The sequence below is a fragment of the Lycium barbarum genome, chromosome 3 (genome assembly GCF_019175385.1).
Source record: "Lycium barbarum isolate Lr01 chromosome 3, ASM1917538v2, whole genome shotgun sequence".
NCBI lineage: Eukaryota > Viridiplantae > Streptophyta > Magnoliopsida > Solanales > Solanaceae > Lycium > Lycium barbarum.
This window is the reverse complement of record NC_083339.1, coordinates 27,875,826-27,897,821: the sequence shown is the minus strand read 5'-3', so window position 1 is coordinate 27,897,821 and position 21,996 is coordinate 27,875,826. Positions and strand designations below refer to the sequence as shown.

The 21,996-nt window shown below is 35.0% G+C and overlaps 1 pseudogene; it reads left to right on the top strand.

Annotated features, from left to right (window-relative positions):
* Positions 1-1,501: 1,501 nt before the first annotated feature.
* On the top strand, positions 1,502-10,496 carry LOC132630869 (E3 ubiquitin-protein ligase UPL5-like; annotated as a pseudogene).
* The last annotated feature ends 11,500 nt before the right edge of the window (positions 10,497-21,996 follow it).

The window sequence follows — 21,996 nt, the reverse complement described above, 5'->3', positions numbered from 1 at the left end:
ATAATTGACAATTTAAAATATTTAAAAGACGTATGCAAAAATTACTGTTAGAAAATTATTTGTTTGAATTTCGAAATCCGAAAGACATCATATAAATAGAGATGGAGAGAGAATATTTTTTATCTTGAATTTTAGACGCTTTTTTTCTGCTAAAGTCACTTATTTTGGGACGGATGATTATCATTTTGGTTTCGAGCTCACCAACTTGAGAGATGAGTTTTGGCGGGGGTTGGGTTTGGGCGTGGGTGGTTGTTAACGGAAAGGGAGAGGGAAGAAAAGAAAAAGAATAAAAGCTTAATTAATAGGCAGACAAATTTCACAAAAATCTGTTGCTGACTCCCCAACTGAAGTGGAGACTCAAGGTCTCAACATAGTTCAAAATGAAGTGAGTGCTTTAAACACATCGACAGCTCCAACTCAAACGACTCTTCCAATGACGTATCACTTACAACACAACAATACCATCAAACGTAAGTTTAATTGATCATGATCCAATTACTCCTTCCGTCTCAAAATAAGTGTTATCTTAACAAAAAAAAAATATTTTAAAATAAGTGTCATCTTAGAATTCAAGACACAAATTGACAAATATTTATAACTACGCTCTTAGCATTAAAGAAGTAATCCTCTTTAATATTACTCAATTCTAAAAAAATATCTAATAAATTGATTAGTTTAGTAAACTCCACATTATATTTATTAATTTCTTAATGAGTATGATTTTTAGTAAGGTGACACTTATTTTGAGACGAAGAGAATATAACTCATGTTCTATAAAGGAAATGTATACGGTAAAAATCGAAGCAATTTGTATTTGGTAAGAACCGGAGTAAATATTACAGCTATCTGATACGAGATCGAAGAAGAACGAGGTCGTTATTGGCTAGGCCACACGTCACCTGACCGTTCTGCCATGTGCGCTGACAACAGTATGGTGTCAGAATACCTGTACGGACGCCGACTTATCCATTTTAGGATTTTCGTAGAAAGACCTTTTTAGGATTGTATTAAGGTCCGTCTATTTGTAGCTATAAATAGGGGTGTATCCCCTTCATTTTAGGGAGAGATTTTCATTATTCATCACACTTGTAATCAGAAAAGGGAGCAGTGGAAGTTTCTTAGTGTTTGGCTCGGGTTAAAGAGGCAATCTCCAAAACCGGACCAGTTCTCAGAGTTTAAAGTTTCGGTTTCTTAAGTTTTATTTACTATCATTCATCAATATATTATCATTTGCTTGCTATTGTTACACGTAATGAATTAATCTAATCACATATCCTATCAATCACTTATAAATTTAATTGTTATCCATTTTTAAGAAAAAACAGAAAAAAAAAATCTTTTACCAAAAATACGTACATTTTGGTTTCGAACTGACCAACTGAGCGAGATGGGTTGTAGTTTGTTGGGGTTGGGGGTGGAGGGAAGGGGGTAGGGGTTACAGGAAAAAGCATAAAAGGCAGACAAATTTCACAAATTTTTGCCTCTCCCCCCAAGTAGAGACACCTCAGCATAGTTAAAAAATGAAGTGAGTGCTATAAATACATTAGTTAGAGCTCAAACTCAAACCACTCTTCCTTTCTCCGTGCTTACTAGTCCCTCCATTTCATAATAAGTGGTATTTTAGGCAACTTAAAAAAACACTTATTATAAAATGGTGGGAGTAACAGGGAGACAAATTTCACAAAATCTATATATGTGAGAGACACCTCAACATGTTCAACAAAATGAAGTCACTGCTTTAAACTCAAAACACTCTTCCTTGCTCCGCTAATTCAAATGACGTATCACTTACATGACCACAACAACAGTAGCAGCATCAAACACAAGTACGATGATGACAACGTCGTACCTCCCTCTCCGTCATCAACTCGGATTCAGTTCTTCGTCCGTTTGTTTTGCGGTGGCAAAACTCTAGTCCTTCAAGGGAATTCCAGCGACACAGTAGCATCAGTTCACCTTAAAATCCAGTCCATCACAGGAATAACAGGTAGTATTAACTCAAACCCCTCTCACACTAGAACATTTTCATGTTAACTCTTATCTTACTTCCTATTTTATCTCTTTTTCTTCAATCACTCATGTATTTTAAATGGGATATTTTCAACACAATATATAGTTTTTTTAAAATATTTACTTGGTATGATCATTTAATTATCACATTTTTTCACCAAAATGAAAGTTGTGGAAATGAGAATGCTGCGATGAATGTGTGGGCACACCAGGCGAGATAGGATTAGGAATGAAGATATCCGAGATAAGGTTGGAGTAGCATCAGTGGAGGACAAGATGAGGGAAGCGAGACTGAGATGGTTTGGGCATGTGAGAAGGAGAGGCAGAGACGCTCCAGTGCGGAGGTGTGAGAGGTTAGCTATGGATGGTTTCAGAAGAGGTCGGGGTAGGCCGAAAAAGTATTGGGGAGAGGTGTTGAGACAGGATATGACGCAGGTTCAGCTTACCGAGGACATGACCCTAGATAGGAGGTTTTGGAGGACTCAGATTAGGATAGAAGGCTAGTAGGTAGTCGTTGTTTCGATCTATAGTCAATTGCCCTTTGTTTCTTGCTACTATATGTGGTTTCTTGTATTTCGATTATCTTATTTATCTGTGGTAGCTACTGTTCCCTTTTTTTTCAGACTGCTTTATTCTGACTTATTCGCTTTGTTTAGTTTCATTTGCATTCTGGTTTGAACTGCTTGTGCTTATCTAACCTTTCTCGTTGTGATTTCTCTTGAGCCGAGGGTCTTTCGGAAACAGCCTTCCTGTCTTCCGAGATAGGGGTATGGTCTGCGTACACTTTACCCTCCCCAGACCTCACATTGTGGGATTTCACTGGGTATGTTGTTGTTGTATTTTTTCACCAAAATCACTTAACTATATTTTTTAATATAGAGGCACATAATTATTATTATATTTTTTCACCAAAATCATTTAATTATATTTTTTAGGGCAAAAGTTACAAAATTTTGTACTTACTTTTTTCGATTTTTTTTTTTAATTTTTCAAAAATTAATGTTTGGCTATGAAAATTTCAAATATAATTTGAAGTTGAAGTTATATTTGAAATTTGAAAACAAAAAAAAACTTATTTTTCACAATCAAAATCTTGTTAAAAAAATACTTTTTATAAAAACTATAACCAAATACAACTCCAACTCTAAAATTTAAAAAAAATAATTTTTGTTTTAATTTCTATGACCAAACGCCTATTGACACAAAAATAACACCTATGGAAAAATCCAACTTCCATGGGTAATATTTTTTTAATTCTTTTTCTTATTATCAAAAATACCCCTAAACTATTAAAAATGGATCTTCTTTGAATTTTGATCTCAAAAATATCCTTACCGTTAAATAAATGGACCACATGTATCCCTCCACTTTAACAAACTTCCCCCTTCAAATTAAAACCTTTAAATTTTTTTTTTTTTTGCTGACATGTAGTTTCCTTCTTTTTCTTTTGCCGAGAAAATTGTTGAGTTTTACTGGTGAGTGAAGGTAGAGAAGCAAGAAAGAATTTGAGTAAATGGGAGAGCGTATGGTAAAGAAGAAGCCATTAGGTTAATATGATGAAATTGAACTAATCAATTTGTGTGAGGTACTATCACTAGATTTTGAAGTTGGGTCTTCTTCTTGTTCATTAAGTGAAATTGAGTTTGGTTTCTTCATGAATTATGTGGAAGTATCTAAGTAAGAAGGATGATAATGAAAGAATCTAACAATCCCCAAAAAGGCAATTTTGAGTTGGAAAATCCATGTCAGCAAAAAAAATGTTTTATTTGAGGTGGAAGTCTTTTAAAGTGTAGGGGTATATGTGGTTGCTAGGGGTGTCAAATGGGTGAGTTGAGTTGAAATTGGTCCAATTAAAATGGGCTGAGGTGATAAATGAGTTGGACTAACATTGACCCAAAAGTTACTTAGGATGAAATGAGTTGGGCTGAAATGGGCTAAAAATGGGTTGGGTCATGACCTGCTCAACTTGACCCAATTTTTTTCAAGGGTCTTTTTTTCTAGAAAAATATTTTCTAGAAATACCTTTTTCGCTTTGAGGAAAACATTTTCCGTAGTAAATATTTTCGAGCAAAATATTTTTTGTGAAAAATATTTTCCTTCATATCAAACACACTACAAATTTATAAAATACAAGATACAAGAAAAGTGTATACATAAAAAAAAATAGAGTAAACTCAAGCAATAAACTCAAATTTAAATAAATCTTAAAAACGGGCTAGAATTGAGGTAGTATTGGGTTAAGTTGGAGATCACTTTAAAATGAGTTATGTTGGGTTGGGCTAAAATCAGCCCAATGTGAAATTATCTTGAGCCCAACCCATAAAATTTTGGACGGGTTGGGCGGGCAATCACTTTTTGGGCCAAATTTGACACCCCTATGTGGTCCCTTTATTTAACCGTAAGGGTATTTTTGAGATTAAAATCTAGCGGAGGTCCATTTTCAATAGTTTAGGGGTATTTTTGACCCTTTTCCGTAGATACAACTCAATTAAAAAAAATCTATCCGACCCAAAAGCTATATGTAGAAATTAAAATACTAAAGAAACAGAATCAAGCTTCCACCAAATATACATCCTTCTCTCTAGGGTTCTCAAACAAAAGTTTTGTGGAAATAAAATGTTAGGATTAACTTTTTCAGTTTGATAATTTATTTTTTTCTTTGTAATCATAATGTAATTCAAAAAATAAAAATAAAAAAAATTCTATAATTCATTTTCATTAGCGCAAATAAAATGTTGTGGCTTGTGATACTAACAGTTGGACGCTGGAATTTCCATGGGTACACAAAAACAAAATGTGTCGGAAGAGGACATGACCGTAGATAAATTTGTCCTTGATTATTTAATTATATGCTCAACTACTAAAATTTTTTAAGGCCTGTTCTTGGTAAAAACTTACCTTGGTAAATATGATATTGTTTGATGTAACTATTAGTTAACTTTTGTTAATTTACATGAAACAACTCCTTTTTCAATCTTATGGCATATTGGCCCTTTTTTTTTTAATATATATTGAAAAGTGTTACATTTTGTTGAGTAGTAAGAAATTGAATTTTATGGAGTAATAGTTATTACTATTTGCATCGGAAGTAATAATTTTGTGATAATTTTTTTCAAATTTATTCACCCTTTTAATAGTTTAATATCTGCACATAAGTTTTGGGTCGGGTCAGTTCTTTTTAATTAGGTTTGTATCTATTAGGTTAAAAATAAAAAATAATAAAAAAGTATTATCCATCAGAAGTTAGATTTCCGGTAGGTGTAATTTTTGTGTTAATAAAGCTCAAAGCTATGCGACTTTTGTGTTAGAAAATATAGTTAAGTGACTTTAATGAAAAAAAAGTGATAGTTATATGACCATATGTGAAATTTACTCGGTATTTACGCCATATAGCCCAATGTATAATATTATATAACATTATACGTGGGGGAAAACATTATACATAATGCATCAACCTTGCATAAAAGTGTATAAAAGGTGCTTATACACAAATATGGGCTAAATCGGGTGTTTATACATATTGGTGGCGTAAATATTTTCAAAAATAGACAGAGAGCATAATTTTTGCTTTAAATTGCTATTATGATTTGCTGTACATATTTTAAAATTGTAGATTAGAGAGAATATAGGATTTGTATCAATCCTTTTACAGCAATCCTTACAGAATGTATATATAAATAAACTCTTCCGCTTGGCAGAAAAGTTAACCGAGAGTCTGCAAATTTGACTCTTCTTTCATTTTTCATACCTTTACTTCTTTACACCAGGAATGGAGGAGCAGCGGTTAATCTACTGCGGGAAACAGCTTCAGCTATCGCAAACATTATCGGAATGTGATATCCAAAACGACGCCACCTTGCAACTCGTAGGGCGAATGCAAAGCACGCGCCACCCTCACACGTGGAAGCTGCTGAATTACTTGAATTCCCTTATTATTAACCTCTGCAGCTGCACTAATAATTACACAGCTATTAATTCTAATGCCGGCCATATAATGAAGATGCTTACCAAGTTTCTTACAATGACTCCAAAGGAAAATGAATCTGATGAATATCTCCTAATGTTTATTTACTCCTCTGTTCCTGCATCGCTGGTAAAGCTTTATATGTCTCCTAATGCATTTAGCAAACAAGCTGCGTATAAATTCATTCGCCAAATTATAGTTTGGTGTAAGACACTTTTCCCGGACCCTGTAATAGTATATAGTCAGTGTGCTCCTCTATTGTTAGAGTTTTGTAAGCTTCTGAGAGGGACAGCTGGTGTTAATGATGCTTTGTATATATTTTGTCGGAGTAGTTTAGCGAATATGATAGAGTGGTGTGGCCATGATGATGTTAAGTATATGTTGAGATTGCAAGATGCTTTTCCTTTTGTTCGTGAGTTGGCAACAAGGTTATCACATGCTTTAGAATTGAGTGTTCGATCAGCTGAGTTTATGGGGTTATTAGGTAGCGATGTGTGTGAGTTTATTAAGTTTATGCATCCGGTAAAGAGTGCAACACGACGTCAAAAAGCATTTGGAAGGGAAAGATTTGAAATGCTGATTGAAGGTGTGCATCGTGTTTTTTGTAAATTGTTGGAAAAATTGGAGCTGTGTTTAAAGAAACTGGAAAGCCAGCTGTGTTTGAAAAAAATAGGGAAATGTGAGCCTATTGTACTCTGTTGGTCTAAGTATCTTGTAATTCTAAAGGAGTTAAAAAGCATTTCGAAACTGTATAAGGGTTTGGAGGAAGTCTTTTGGGAGAAGATGAGACAAAGAAGAGTTGCATTGTGCTTTTTGATAGTTAGACTTTCAAAAAGTTCTAGAGATTATCAGTGGATTCTTAAGCACAGGGAGGTAGCTCAGTTTAAGATGAGGCGGCGTTTTGCCTTGAAGATGCTTCGAGAAGGGAGCAACAAGAACGAGGAGCTATATGAGATGCTCATTTGCAGGTCCCATTTGTTGGAAGAATCATTTGAGTACATTGGACGTGCGGATCATACATCGTTGCAAGGCAATTTATTTCTGCAATTCAAGAATGAAGAAGCTACCGGGCCTGGTGTGCTGAGGGAGTGGTTTTCCTTGGTATGTCAAGCTATTTTCAACCCTCAAAATGCTCTCTTTGTTTCTTGCCCAAATGATGGTAGAAGGTTTTTCCCAAATCCAGGTAAGCTTTTGTTGCCTTTATGCACACGTTCATGTGACATTTTGTTCTCATTTATCTTTTTTATTAGTTTTTGAGTATGAAAGATGTTTCTTATGTTTTTCTTTTCCAAAAAAAGAGAGTATGAAATAGAAGTTGAATCTTTGTGGATTTGAGAATACTTGTTTGTAATTCCAAAGTGTATTGGTTATTATCCTTTGATGAGAGTAGCCCATTTCTTGCAACATCTCTACTTTTTGAAATCAATTTTTACATCCTTTCCTGTCCTTCTGGAGAACTGTTAGATTTGACTTACTTATGACCGTGGGATTGCACCTGTCTCTATATTAAAATTTTTGGATCCTGTACTGTCCGTCGAGAGATTTGATCTACTTATGACTCTGAGGAGCGAGGTCTTGCCTGTCTCCCTTTCTGAACTTGTATCTAGGTGGAATTAATTTATGAGAAATTTTGTGTTACAATTAGTTGAAGGAGAGCCTTGACGTAACTGGTAAAGTTGCTGCCATGTGACCAGGAGGTCACGGGTTCGAGCTGTGAAAACAGCCTCTTGCAGAAGTGCAAGGTAAGGCTGCGTACAATAGACCCTTGTGGTCCGGCCCTTCCCCGGACCCCGCGCATAGCGGGAGCTTAGTGCACCGGGCTGTCCTTTTTTTTGTGTTACAATTAGTTAATAAGCAGGGGTAAGTGAGTCATTGTACTGGGTTAATGACGGGGGTTTAGTCATTTTGCGGGAGTTAGTTGTCTGTCTGTTTTGTCTTCAGTTATTTAGTTGGGGGTTGAGTTGTTAGTTGCGAACTAGGAAGATGGGAGCTTACTTAAATGCAAATTGCAACACACTAGTATATATCTTCTTGGAAGCAATAACAAAAATTCATCATCTTTCTCTCTCTATTTCATTGGTGCGCTTAGTTCAGAGATCTTTCCTTAGATCCTTTGGAAGCTGCGAAGTTGTTGCTAATTTGAGCCCTCATATATTTCTTTGCCCATTTAATCTTATGTTGTGTAGAATATTATCTTCTTCCAGAAATTTCCGGCCTTCAGATTTTTTAAGCAATGTCTTTTTGTAGAACTTGCATGGCTTTTGCTTAATAGATTTCTGGATTTGTTTTATTGGTAATCTTTTCTTTTCTGGATTTTGTTGGAAGTTGGGAATAAGTTTCAGCCGGTAGTAATTATGGTATGCTCACGAATAGATGCTGATATATATATATTTATAATGCCAGCCTGCTTAAGGAGATTCAGCCATTCTAACATGCCGAGAGTTTAAAGTTAATTTTTGTCTCGAATTAAGTTCTCACGTCTTTTGTTAATTCTACTGAATTGAAGAATCAGATTAGTATATTTTCTAAGTTGCTTTATTATTGATGTCCTTTGGTTCTCTGCTTCTCTGATCACACCAGCTCGGCTACTGCCAGGCAATCAGATAAAGTTTGTGAAATAATAATAGGAGAGTTCTAGTCTTATTTATGGCCATAATGATTCTACCTATAAATCTTTCGCAATGAAGCTGCATTTGGAGTACTTGGATTGTACGGCATATGAGTATTTCCTAGTCGTATTATCATTTTTTTTCCTCATTACAATATGTATGAGACAACTGGGAACATACTTCATCAGAGTTCTCTGGATTAGGATGAATCTTGCAGGCATTTATGATGGTTGGCTGTTTGGTACAATCTTTTGATGTTTCATGAAAAGTAATATCATTCTCTCTGGTACAATGCAAATAACCCTCATCTACATTTTGTGCTTGCAGCATCTGAAGTGGACCCGTTGCACCTTGAGTATTTTATCTTCTCTGGCAGGATGATTGCGTTGGCCTTAATGGATAAAGTACAAATCAGCATTGCGTTTGATCGTGTGTTCTATTTGCAGTTGGCTGGAAAGAATATTTCGTTTGAAGACATTAAGGATGCAGATCCATACTTGTACAGTGGCTGCAAGACGATACTGGAGATGGATACGAAGATGATGGATCAAGATATCCTAGGCCTAACATTTGTTTGTGAAGTTGAAGAATTGGGATCCAGGAAAGTGGTTGAGCTTTGCCCCAATGGGAAAGATACCATTGTGAACAGTGAGAATAGGGATGAGTATGTTAATCTTCTTGTTCAACACCGCTTTGTCACATCAATTGCTCAGCAGGTAGCCCATTTTGCTCAAGGTTTTGCTGACATAATTACTGACCGACAGCTCCGAGAATCCTTTTTCCGGATCTTAGATCATGAAGATCTTGACTGGATGCTTTATGGGAGTAAAACTGATGTTTCTGTAGAAGACTGGAGAGCACATACAGATTACAATGGCTACAACAAAAGTGATCCTCAAATATCCTGTGGTTCTGGGAGGTACATGTTTCTTGTCTGCTACTAATAGCCTGTTTGGCCAAGCTTTTGGAAAGCCAAAAGTGCTTATTTTAGAAAGTTGAGGTGTTTGGCAAAACTTTTAGGGAAAAAATAAGTGCTTTTGAGTAGTAGCAAGAACTATTTTTGAGAAGCTAAAAGAAGTAGCTTTTTCCTAGAAACACTTTGGAACATTGGCCAAGCACAAAGTACTGCCCTAATATTGGCAAAAGTGTTTTTTGAATTGATTAATCAAATACAAATTGCTATTCTTCAAGTACTTTTTCGAAAAACACCATTGACAAAAATCACTCCATAATAAGCAGATTTTGGAAGCTTGGCCGAACATGCTATAAGTATGTTCCCACAATATTAACTACTGAGAAGTCTACACCTTTGCCCTTTTGATCCCTCTTTTTCTTCATTGTTTTCAAGAATGGTATATATCCGAACTCTAATTCTTTTCAGAGTTATCTGGGCAGCATTTTCAGAGTTTTCTTTTCTATTGCTGCAGATAGTTGGGAATATGTCCGTTGAGCAGAGAAATGTGCTTCTCTTCTTCTGGACTTCAATTAAGTCTCTGCCTATCGAGGGTTTTGGTGGTTTAGCTTCTAAACTTTACATCTACAAAACCTCGGAGTCTCATGATTGCTTGCCTTCCTCGCACACATGCTTCTACCGCCTGTGTTTTCCTCCTTATCCGTCCATGGATGTCATGCAAGACCGTCTTCACATAATCACCCAAGATCATATTGGTTGCAGCTTTGGTACCTTGTGACGTGCAAATTTTCAGGTTGAACTTGTACATATGATATGTAATATATCATTCTCCGAAATAGATGTAAGAAATGCCTACCTTCTGAAACTTGACTTCTCTAAGAAGGTATCTTTTGTTTTTTTGGTTCTAGTAACTTGTAAGTGTATACATGTTTAACTCTGCGTACCCCACCTAGTGAAATTATACTGGGTATGTTGTTATATCATACGTATATATTCCATATATGCTTTTAGCGCGCCTTGTTAGTTTCATTCCTTTATTCCTTTTCCCTTTTTAATATTCTTTTTGGGGGCTGAAGGTAGTTTTTTTTTTTTTTTTTAATCTTTTCAGTTTAGAGAGGACAAAAATCTTTTAATTGTGGATGTTTATATAACACTCCTAAATGAGCAACTCACATATGAGTAACTCAGATAACCCCTATTATTACTTATGATGTTTGAGGGCCTATAAATAGAGTAATGAACAAAGAATCAATGTTACATTAGTTTGATTGGAAAAGTCATTTCTTATTTCTTTTTTCAACTTCTTTATTTACTTGCTTTTTCTATAATTGCTTTTAGTTAGTGTAGTTTTTTTTCTTTTTTTCTTTTTCGTTTTTGTGCTTCTTCACGAATGTTCAGCTAGAGGGTCTTATTTGTAAAGCATTTTTGCAACCACCATTTTTATGCATATATTCATGCAGCCACGCTCCATACTTATCCGACTTTTGTTGGGCAATATGTTGAACCTTTCCCCTTTTGAACCTGCACTCAATCAAAGACTATCGTCAACAGTCAATCTCACTTAGTACTCTAAGAAGATAAATTTCTAAAGGTCGGAATTAGATTGTTCCAACAAATCAAAATATCTTTAATTAGTATATCACATTATTATTTTACTCCAAGAAAAACTTTAGTTGACTATTTTTTCGATGAATCAGTCCGGCAATGAGGTCGCTAGCAACTTATTTTATAAGTTAATGTTTAAAAGGTTCAAAGCTGTATAAATATTGGTTAGCTTTTAAAATATTGCTGAATTTTAAAATATATATATATATAAGCGATAGGATAAAGAATATGGTTTAATATCTATTTGTCTCATCCTCATAAGTGGAAATTGTCAAGAAATATTGAAAAAAAGTAGTTATACTAATTAAATACTGCTAGTTGCCATTAGCGAACAAAATAATGCTGGAACTTTCGTTAAACAATTCCATATCCTACATAAGAGTAAAATCACAACTCTTGCAATTACGACGCAACAACATACCCACGGTAATCCCACAAGGGGGTTTGGAGAAGGTAGGATGTACGTAGACCTTATCTCTATTTTTGGGGCAAAGAGATGTTAGCGATAGACCTTCGGCTCAAACTCTTGCAATTAAATATATGTAAAAATAAAAAAAGTGTTAGAAATTACTCCCTTCGTCCCAATTTATGTGGCACTTTTCGCTTTTCGAGAGTCAATTTGACTAAACTTTGAAGCTAAATTAGATTAGATTAACTTAATATTTTAAGAATAAAATTTATATATTTGAAAAGTACATGAAAGGTAGGGAAAATATATAAAACACCCCCCCCAACGTATACTTAGATTAATTATGACGCACCCAACCTTTGCGGGTGACCTATTACCCCCCGACCTTATTTTTCTGTATTTTTATACCTTTTTTTGCTGACGCGGCACCAAAAAAAATTGATGCCCAGTTGCACATTGGAGAGTGTTGCACACTCTCCGCTACATTGGTGCCACGTCACTGCCACTTTTCTTTTCTTTTTTTCATTTATTAATTATATTTACACTAATTAACCTCCAATTAACCATTAAACCATTAATTTTGTCTTCTTCATCACTACACCCTTCTTCTTCTTCTTCTTCATTTCAAGAAATCCATCAACCCATTTTCTTCCTCCATTAACACACACACATTCAACCAATTTTCTTTCTCCATTAACACACACACACACATTCAACCTATTTTCTTCCTCCATTAACAACACACATTCAACCCATTTTCTTCCTCCATTAACAACACACATTCAACCTATTTTCTTCCTCCATTAACACACACATTCAATTTCATCATAAACCCCCCCCCCCCCCTTTCTTCTTCATTTCAGGCCGCCCCTCCCCCCACCCCAACCCGCTGCACTTGCCCCACCCATTTGAAGAAATTGTCATTGACACCCATTTGAAGGACAAACTGTGCAATTTCTTTCTTTCTGGGCTATGTTCAATCATGGACTGGAATTTAATAACAATGGAAATTGTTGTTTGTTAAATTTCATGGAAATTGTCCCACCCGCTCCTTTTGCCGTTTGTTAAATTTCATGGAAATTCATGGGGAATGGAATTTAACAACAATGTAGAAATTGCACGAACTGCCCATGATTTCACAAATTGGGCTATGTTCAATCATGGCGGCGGCGGCGGCGGTGGAGGTGGTTGAGGAGAAAGAAGAAGAAAGAGAAAAAGGAGAAAGAAGAAGAAAGAGAAAAATAAATTGCAATTAGTAGCTTTAACAATTGAAATGTGAAAGAAAGGGAGGGTGGGGGTGGGTGAGAGGATAAAATATAAATAAAATTTTAAAAATTATTTTTTATTAAAATATAAAAATTATTTTTACTACTTTCACTCGCTATTAATTTTTTTTATGTGCCACGTCAGCCAGAAAAAGTACAAAAATACAGAAAAAATAAGGCTAAGGGGGGTAATAGGTCGCCCGCAAAGTTTTGGTGCGTCATAATTAATCTAAGTATACGTTGGGGGGATTTTTATGTATTTTCCCTGAAAGGTATATACTATAAATTTGCACTTTTCTCCTATCAATATTTGGTGTAAAAAAATACATTTTAAAATATTGATCAAAATTTATACAATTTGAATCTCGGAAAACAAATGTGCCACATAAATTGAGACAGAGGGAGTAATGTTTTTGGTCCACCAAACACATATAGGTACGAATAACTATCCACCAAGATTTTAACAAATTAAAAGAAAAACCATCATTACCAAAAAATCTCTATTTTCCAATGAAAAATGTTCAGTGGCTATTTCCCATTGAATGTTGGTGGGAAAAATCTAAAGAATAGTGTTTTCACATCGAAAACTTAAGAAGTTTTCCAGCGTTTCAATGGAAATTTGTTTCCTATCATGTGTTTCCCAGTGAGCTGATTCGATAGGAAAATCATGTTTTATAGCACAAATTTTCCACTAATTGTCGGCGGGAAAAAACCTTTATTTCTAGTAGTGTGTCTAGTAGTTATAATTATTTTTTCTGCTACCACACCCTTGGGTGCTTAATCATCATAGATTAATATGATTATATTTTCTGATTATATTTTCTTTGTTTTGTATGGGTGCCAGTTGTTGCCAAGTACCAATACAAAAGGCCTCAAATATTCCAACACATCAATGAAAAACTTGAAACGATTGAAATAGTAATATTACGTAATATGTAACTAGTTGTGTAATGTATTTGATTAGTTAGAGGTAGTTAGTAATCCACAAGTGTGTGTGTGAGTGGAATGTACATGTGGTGTTTGTATTCAAGTGTGTGGAAACTTATATATAAAATCTTTAATTTGCAACTGTTTTTGTCCATTGCATAAGAAATTTTGTTCGAGTATTAAGAAGAGCCTTTAAAGTGCTTGATAGAACTTCCAAGAGCGCTATATATATACGTGGAAGATCTGATAATCCTTTCTCTGTTTCTCCTTCCTTTTAATATAAGGGTGATTTGAGGAAATTATTTTTCAAGTTTTCCATGTTTGATTAGTTTATTATAAAATAAAGACTATAAAATAAATACACGGGGAAAATATATAGAGATATATAAGATTGTGTATTGCTTATCTTCTATGTTACAAAACATATGGCCTCATATTTATAGAAGTAAAAATCCTTGATGGCCAAGTAATTAGAGGACACATAGTGGCCAAGAGTTTTGATGACCAAACATCCTTGATGGCAAAGTATAAGAGGAAACGTAGTGGCCAAAATATTTGGTGACTAAGAAATGATCTTGCTCTACAAGATAGTCTTGATGGACATCCATTAGATAAATAAATTACAACACTCCCCCCTTGGATGTCCATTAATTAGATGATGTGTCTCGTTAAAACCTTATTAGGAAAAATCCTGTGAGAAAAAGTCCTAAGGAAGGAAAAAGAGTACACATATCTACTAATACGCTTTGAGAGCTGCCTCATTAAAAACCTTACCAAGAAAACCCAATGGGACAAAACCTTGGTTAAGGTAAAAAGAGTACAACACGTATTTCACTCCTCCTGACAAGGACCAAAATTCAGATGTCAGAGTCTTCGTATTCCAATCTTGAATATCATCTTCTCAAGAGTTGATGTTGGCAAAGATTTGGTGAACAAATCTGCAGGATTGTCACTTGAATGAATTTGTTGCACATCAATATCACCATTTTTCTGGAGATCATGTGTGAAAATAACTTTGGTGAAATGTGCTTCGTTCTATCTCCTTTTATGAAGCCTCCTTTTAATTGAGCTATATATGCAGCATTGTCTTCATATAATACTGTGGGTATTTTTGTATCACACTTCAAGCCACATCTTTCTCTGATGAAATGTATCACTGATCTCAACCACACACATTCTCTACTTGCTTCATGAATAGTTATTATCTCAGCATGATTCGAAGAAGTAGAAATAATGGACTACTTTGTAGATTACCATGATATAGCAGTACCTCCGCATGTAAACAGATAGCCTGTTTTAGATCGAGCTTTATGTGGATCAGATAAATAACCTGCATCTGCATAACCAACAAGATCTGTACTACCTTTGTTAGTATAAAACAAACCCATATCGCTAGTTCCCTTCAGATATCACAATATATGCTTAACTCCGTTCCAATGTCTTTGTGTAGGAGAAGAGCTATATCTTGCTAGCAAATTAACTGAGAACGCTATGTCAAGTCTGGTAGCGTTAGCAAGATACATAAGTGCACCAATTGCACTAAGATATGGTACTTCAGGACCAAAAAGCTCTTCATTTTCTTCCTGAGGTCGGAACGGATCTTTACTCACTTCAAGTGAGCGAACAACCATTCGAGTACTTAAAGGATGCGCAATGTCCATGTAAAACCGTTTTAATTTTTTTTCGGTATAAGCAGATTGATGGATAAAGATCCCGTCTGCTAAATGTTCAACCTGCAAACCAAGACAAAGTTTTGTTTTTCTGAGATCTTTCATCTCAAATTCTTTCTTTAAATATTCAACCGCCTTTTGGAGCTCTTCTGGAGTTCCAATTAGATTTATGTCATCAACATAAACAGCAAGTATAACGAACTCTGATTTTGTTTTCTTAATAAAAACACATGGACAAATGGCATCATTTATACAACCTTCATTTACCAAGTACTCACTGAGGCGATTGTACCACATGCGCCTTAATTGTTTTAGACCATACAATGATCTTTGTAATCTGATTGAATACATCTCTCGAGACTTTGAACTAATTGCTTCAGGCATTTTAAATCCTTCAGGAATTTTCATATAGATTTCACTATCAAGTGAGCCATAAAGGTAAGCTGTAACCACATCCATCAGATGTATTTCAAGGTTTTCATGTACAGCTAAACTGATGAGATATCGAAATGTTATGCCATCCATAACGGGTGAATATGTTTCTTCATAGTCGATACTGGGTCTTTGAGAGAATCCTTGTGCAACAAGGCGTGCCTTGTATCTCACAATTTCATTTCTCTCATTCCTTTTCCGCACAAAGACCCATTTGTGGCCAACTAGTTTTACACCATTAAGCGTTTGGACTACCAGTTCAAAAACCTCACGTTTGGCAAGTGAACTCAATTCTGATTGAACTACTTCTTGCTATTTTGGCCAATCATATCTTCGTCGACATTCTTCGACAGATTGAGGTTCGTGATCCTCAATGTCTTTCATAATACTCAATGCAACATTATATGTAAAACATTATCCACCATTATCTTCGATCGATTCAAATCTATCCCATCACCAGAAGAACTCAACTATAGTTATTTACTCACTTGAGTCTCGGGTTCCCTAATATCTTCAGGAGTATCAGGATTAATCAAATTTTGAATATCTTCATGATATTCTTTCATAGTGTCATTCTGATCATTTTCGTGTTTCTTTTTCTAGATTTTTTATCCTTAGAACCTAATGGCCTACCACGCTTCAGGCGTGTATGAGATTTAGAGGTTATGACACTAGTAGATTGTCCCTTTGGAACATCAATTCGAATAGGCACATTCTCTGCTGGGATATGTGACTTAGTTATCCTTTTCAAATCAGTAAATGCGTCTGGCATTTGATTTGCTATTTTTTGCAAGTGAATGATCTTCTGGATTTGTTGTTCACATATAGGGGCACGTGGATCAAAATGAGATAATGATGAAACTCTCCACACAATTTCTCTTTTGATTTCTTTTCACTCTCCCCTTAATTGTGGAAAATATATTTCATCAAATCGACAATCTGCAAATCGGGCAGTGAATAAATCTCCCGTCAATGACTCAAGATGGAGAATAATAGAGGGTGATTTAAACCCAACATATATTCCTAACCTTCTTTGGGGGCCCATCTTAGTGTGCTGTGGTGGTGCTACCGGCACATATACAACACAATCAAAGATTCGGAGATGAGCAATATTTGGTTCATGACCAAATACTAATTGTGACGGGGAGTATTTATTATAATGAGTCGGTCTGAGACGAATAAGAGATGCTACATGTAAGATAGCATGACCCCATATGGTAGTAGGCAACCGTGTTTTCCATAAGTAGTGGTCTTGCTATCAATTGTAGTCGTTTAATAAATGACTTAGCAAGGCCATTTTGGGTATGAACATGAGCTACAGGATGTTCAACTTTTATCCCAACTAACAAACAATAATCATCAAAAGATTGAGACGTAAATTCTCCGGCATTATCGAGGCTGAGATAATTCGAAAACTGTGCCCTTAAGCGTATTATTTGTGCCAATAATTTCACAAACGCCAGGTTGCAAGACGATAGGAGGCACACATGAGACCATCTTGAAGATGCATCTATTAGAACCATAAAATATTTGAATGACCCACAAGGTGGATGAATAGTCCACATATATCCCCATGTATACGTGATACACTCAAATTACACCTATTAATGGTATAACGCGGACGTTGTCAAATATAGTAACCTAACAAGGTTGGGGTTGAATCCCACAGGGAATATGGTGTGAAAAGGTTACTAAAGTCGTAGGATGCTAAGTTTAGGTCTAATGTCTTAATCCGATGATTTTGGTAAAAGTTGGTTTTTCTATAACTAATTGCTATCTACTTGCTTTGGTGGAAATTTATGGTAAAGGAAACTAAGGTTGTGTCCCCGTTAGATAAAGTGTATGATCATGAGTATTGATCTTGATATACTTCTAATGGATCATTATATGAATGCACTTATTCTCTATATGAATCTCTACTATTTCCCAATAAATAAAGATTATCTCTTTCTATGATTTTTTCAAATATAAGAAAGTAACTATGAAGAACGATTAATCATGACAAGTAAATTCTTCTTATTCCTAAGTGAATTTATTAAACAAAGTTTAAAGCTTTGAGTCCTTGTTATTTATTCTTACCAACCCTAATTATTTTCCTAAATAAATCAAGGTTTATGGCTTTAATCAATGTTTGCAACCATTAATTGTGAATGAAGAATGAAGAATAAATAAACCATAATAATCCATTATGTGTATATCAATCACAAACCCTGTCACAAAACACCCATCAATTGGGTTCACAACCCTAGTAAGGGAAATTAGCTACTCATAGAGGAAGAAGAACAATAAGAAATAATGGGAATCATAATGCTTACAATTGATTGCTTGGAATTGAAGAGAAATTAATTGCAATTGTTTGTAATCTCCCAAAAGACTTCAAAACTATGAGTAACTAATGCTAAGGAAAAATAAAACTGAGTTCTTTTGTAATTGTCTTTACAAGAAACCTAAATAAGGTATTTATAAGAGTCAAAGTCGTGCAAAATAAGATTGACAAAATTGCCCCCGACGGACCGATGTACGGATCGTACATTTTATACGGTCCGTAGAATCAGTGACAGTTCTCCGTAAAATCTTCTCCAGTTGTCAGATGTACGATCCACTTTTACGGACCGTAAATATTATACGGTTTGTATAACCTGCCCGTAAATCCTCCTCTTTAAGACTCTTCTGGAACCAACCTACGGTGAGATTTACAGACCGTAAATATTATACGGTCCGTACTTCTGCCTGGACTTCCACTTCATGTCTGAGCCCTTTCTGTTAAGCATCCACAATGGCATTTACGGACTATGAATATTATACGGTCCGTATGTTCCTCCGTATAAATCAGGCTTCAGTTAATTTTCTTTCTTTGAACATCTTTTTACTCCATTTCCACGACTTGCTCCCGAAATACGTTAAACATCTGCAACATGTCACAAACACATCAAAAAGACCAAGACTTGCTAAAAAACAAGTAAAACTTATAGCCAAAAAACATTGAATGTGCGATAATTTCACGTGCGATAATTTCACGGCACATCAATACTCTCTAGAAAGGCAGGGGATTCAATGTCAACTTTCATTGGAGATGGTTTAGCTATCAATTTACCCTGATAACAAGCGGCATATGAAAATTCACCACTTTCAAGAATCTTCAAGTTCTTAAGTGGATGCCCTTTTGAATTTTCAATAATTCGTCTTATCATTATTGATCCAGGGTGACCTATTCGGTTATGCCAAAACACAAAATTACTTGAATCATTAGACTTCTGGTTTACGATCGAGTGTGCTTCAATTGTACTAATTTTTGCATAATACAGGCCAGAAGACAAAGTTGGTAATTTCTCCAAAATATATTTCTGGCTGGAGACATTCTTTGTAATGACAAGATATTCATCATTTATTTTGTTTAATGTCTCAACGTGATACCCATTACGGCGGATATCTTTGAAACTTAACAAGTTTCTTGGGGATTTAGAAGAGAATAATGCATCTTCTATAACAAGTTTCTCCCCCTTAGGCAGAAATATAGTAGCTCTTCCGGAGCCTTCAATCAATTTCGAATTGCCAGAAATTATATTAATATTTTCGATTTTCCTTTGCAAGTGAGAAAAGTATTTCTCATCTTTGAATATGGCATGCGTTGTTCCACTATCAATCACACAAATATCTTCATGATTGGTCATTGATCCAAATAATATTTGAGGATTTTCCATATATTCTTCAAAATGAAAGAATAGACAAAGTAAACATTGAAGTAGATAATATTATTAAATAAAGCATTACACAAACTTTATTTACATAACTATAGAAACATAACTATATTAGCTAATACAAACAACACGGATGAAAATATCTAAGTTATTATAGATCCATCACCGATCAGATGATCTATTTTCCCTTCTGGGTGTTCAAAGAAATCTGCTACATCTAGATGCATGAGCTCAACATTATCTTCAGAAATGAAATTTTCTTCGGCATTTTTTTCTGTCTTTTTGAGAGAGGCTTGATACAACTCAACTAGGTGCTTTGGCGTATGATAGGTACGTGACCAGTGCCCCTTTCTTCCACATCGGAAACATTTATTTTCTGAATTTTTCTTTTGCACAGCTTCATGCTTTTCATCCTTTTTTTTTTACATTGCTAGTGGTGAAGGGTATTATTTGGTGCAAGACGAGAATCATGATTAAAATTCCTTCCTCGACCACGACCATGACCACGACTGGGGCAACGACTTCTTCCACACCTAGAATAGCGAAAATTTGCCTCATTCACTTCAGGGAATAGGGCAGTATTAGCAGGTCGGCTTTCATGATTTTTCATTATGTTGTTCAGCCTCTAGAAGATGTGAGATTAGATCAGAATATTTCTTGAATTTCATCTCTAGGTATTGTTACTGCAGGAGCATACTCGAGGCAAGAAAGTGGAGAATGTTTTCTCCAGCATATCATGATCAGTGATATTTTCACCACATGATTTCAACTGAGAAATAATTTTAAACATGGCAGAATTATACACCCAAATAGATTTAAAATCTTGTAGCCTCAAATGGATCCAATCAAAACGTGCTTGTGGAAGCACAACCATCTTCAGGTGGTCATAACTATCTTTTAAATTATTCCACAGCATAAGAGGATCTTTAATAGTGAGATATTCCATTTTCAAGCTCTCATCAAGGTGATGACGAAGGAATATCATTGTCTTGGCACGGTCTTGATTCGATGCCTGATTTTTATCTTTGATGGTATCTGCTAGACCCATCGCATCAAGATGAATTTCGGCATCTAGTACCCAAGACATGTAGCTTTTGCCAGATACATCTAAGGCAACGAATTCACATTTAGAAAGATTTGCCATTAATTAAGAAAAAGAAAGTCAATACCTTTGAGGCTTTCAAAGTATTTGCTCGAGATGGCAGAGTCTCGTGCTGATAACGTGTTATAAAATAAAGAATATAAAATAAATACACGGGAGAAATATATATAGAGAGATAAGATTGTGTATTGCTTATCTTCTATGTTACAAAACATATGGCCTCATATTTATAGAAGTAAAAATCCTTGATGGCCAAGTAATTAGAGGACACATAGTGGCCAAGAGTTTTGGTGACCAAACATCCTTGATGGCAAAGTATAAGAGGAAACGTAGTGGCCAAAATATTTGGTGACTAAGAAATGATCTTGCTCTCCAAGATAGTCTTGATGGACATCCATTAGATAAATAAATTACAAGAAGTTAACATTTTTGAAAAATATTTTCCCTAGGAACACAAGTTTCTTAAAACAAATGAGGAAAATGACTTTTCTGGTGGGAGCAGAAAAAACAAGTTTCACTAGTGACACTCCACATTAATCCACCCTCCAATGCGTGTTTCAATGTGTCATATCATACCCTACAAAACTTATCTAGAAATATTTACCTATTTGGATGGAGAAGCATTTGTTTTTAAATATTCATGTTAAACCTAAAGTCGCCATCTGATGAGTAGAAGCTTTCTGGTTATAGGCATAAAGTGACGTCTTATAAGCCATACATAACGGATCCGGCTCCTCTCCATTTCCCTTCTTTCCATTTTTTCTAAGTTCTAGCTTAGATTAAGGATACATGGCATAGGTTAAAATTATTGACTAAGATATAATTGACTAAAACAAAGTTCTAATCATGATTTGGATAATTAATAACTTGTTCATAAATAAATATATATATTAAATTTTTTCTCTCTCTTCCTATTTTTTTTTTTCCCACAGCCGTATCACTCTTCTTCCAATTTTACCGAACGCTTTTATTCATGAACTGGTTCGAGAAAAGCCAGTTCCAAAGAAGCTGGCTAATCAAATGAAGATATAAAATTATGACGGACATAGTTTACACACCACTAATATCAATCAATGGTATATTGCTTCTAGGAATAGATATCACTTCTTCCCCTACATGGAAATACCACTGTATGAAAGCTGAAAGAGGGGCAAGTTTCATTGCATTTTCTTTAGAAAATTTATTAGGCTAGGCTAATTGTGTAGCGACGAGGTTGATAAATCTGAGTTGCTAAAGTTAGTGATGAATTATTACAAAAACGTTAATCATAGATTTAATAAGAATATATGTGAATAAGACAATCATAGTTTTCTTATGATTAAGGCACCTAACTATTAAAAATATTGAAGTGTCGTATCCCTCATATATCTAATTTTAAAGAGAAAGTTCCAA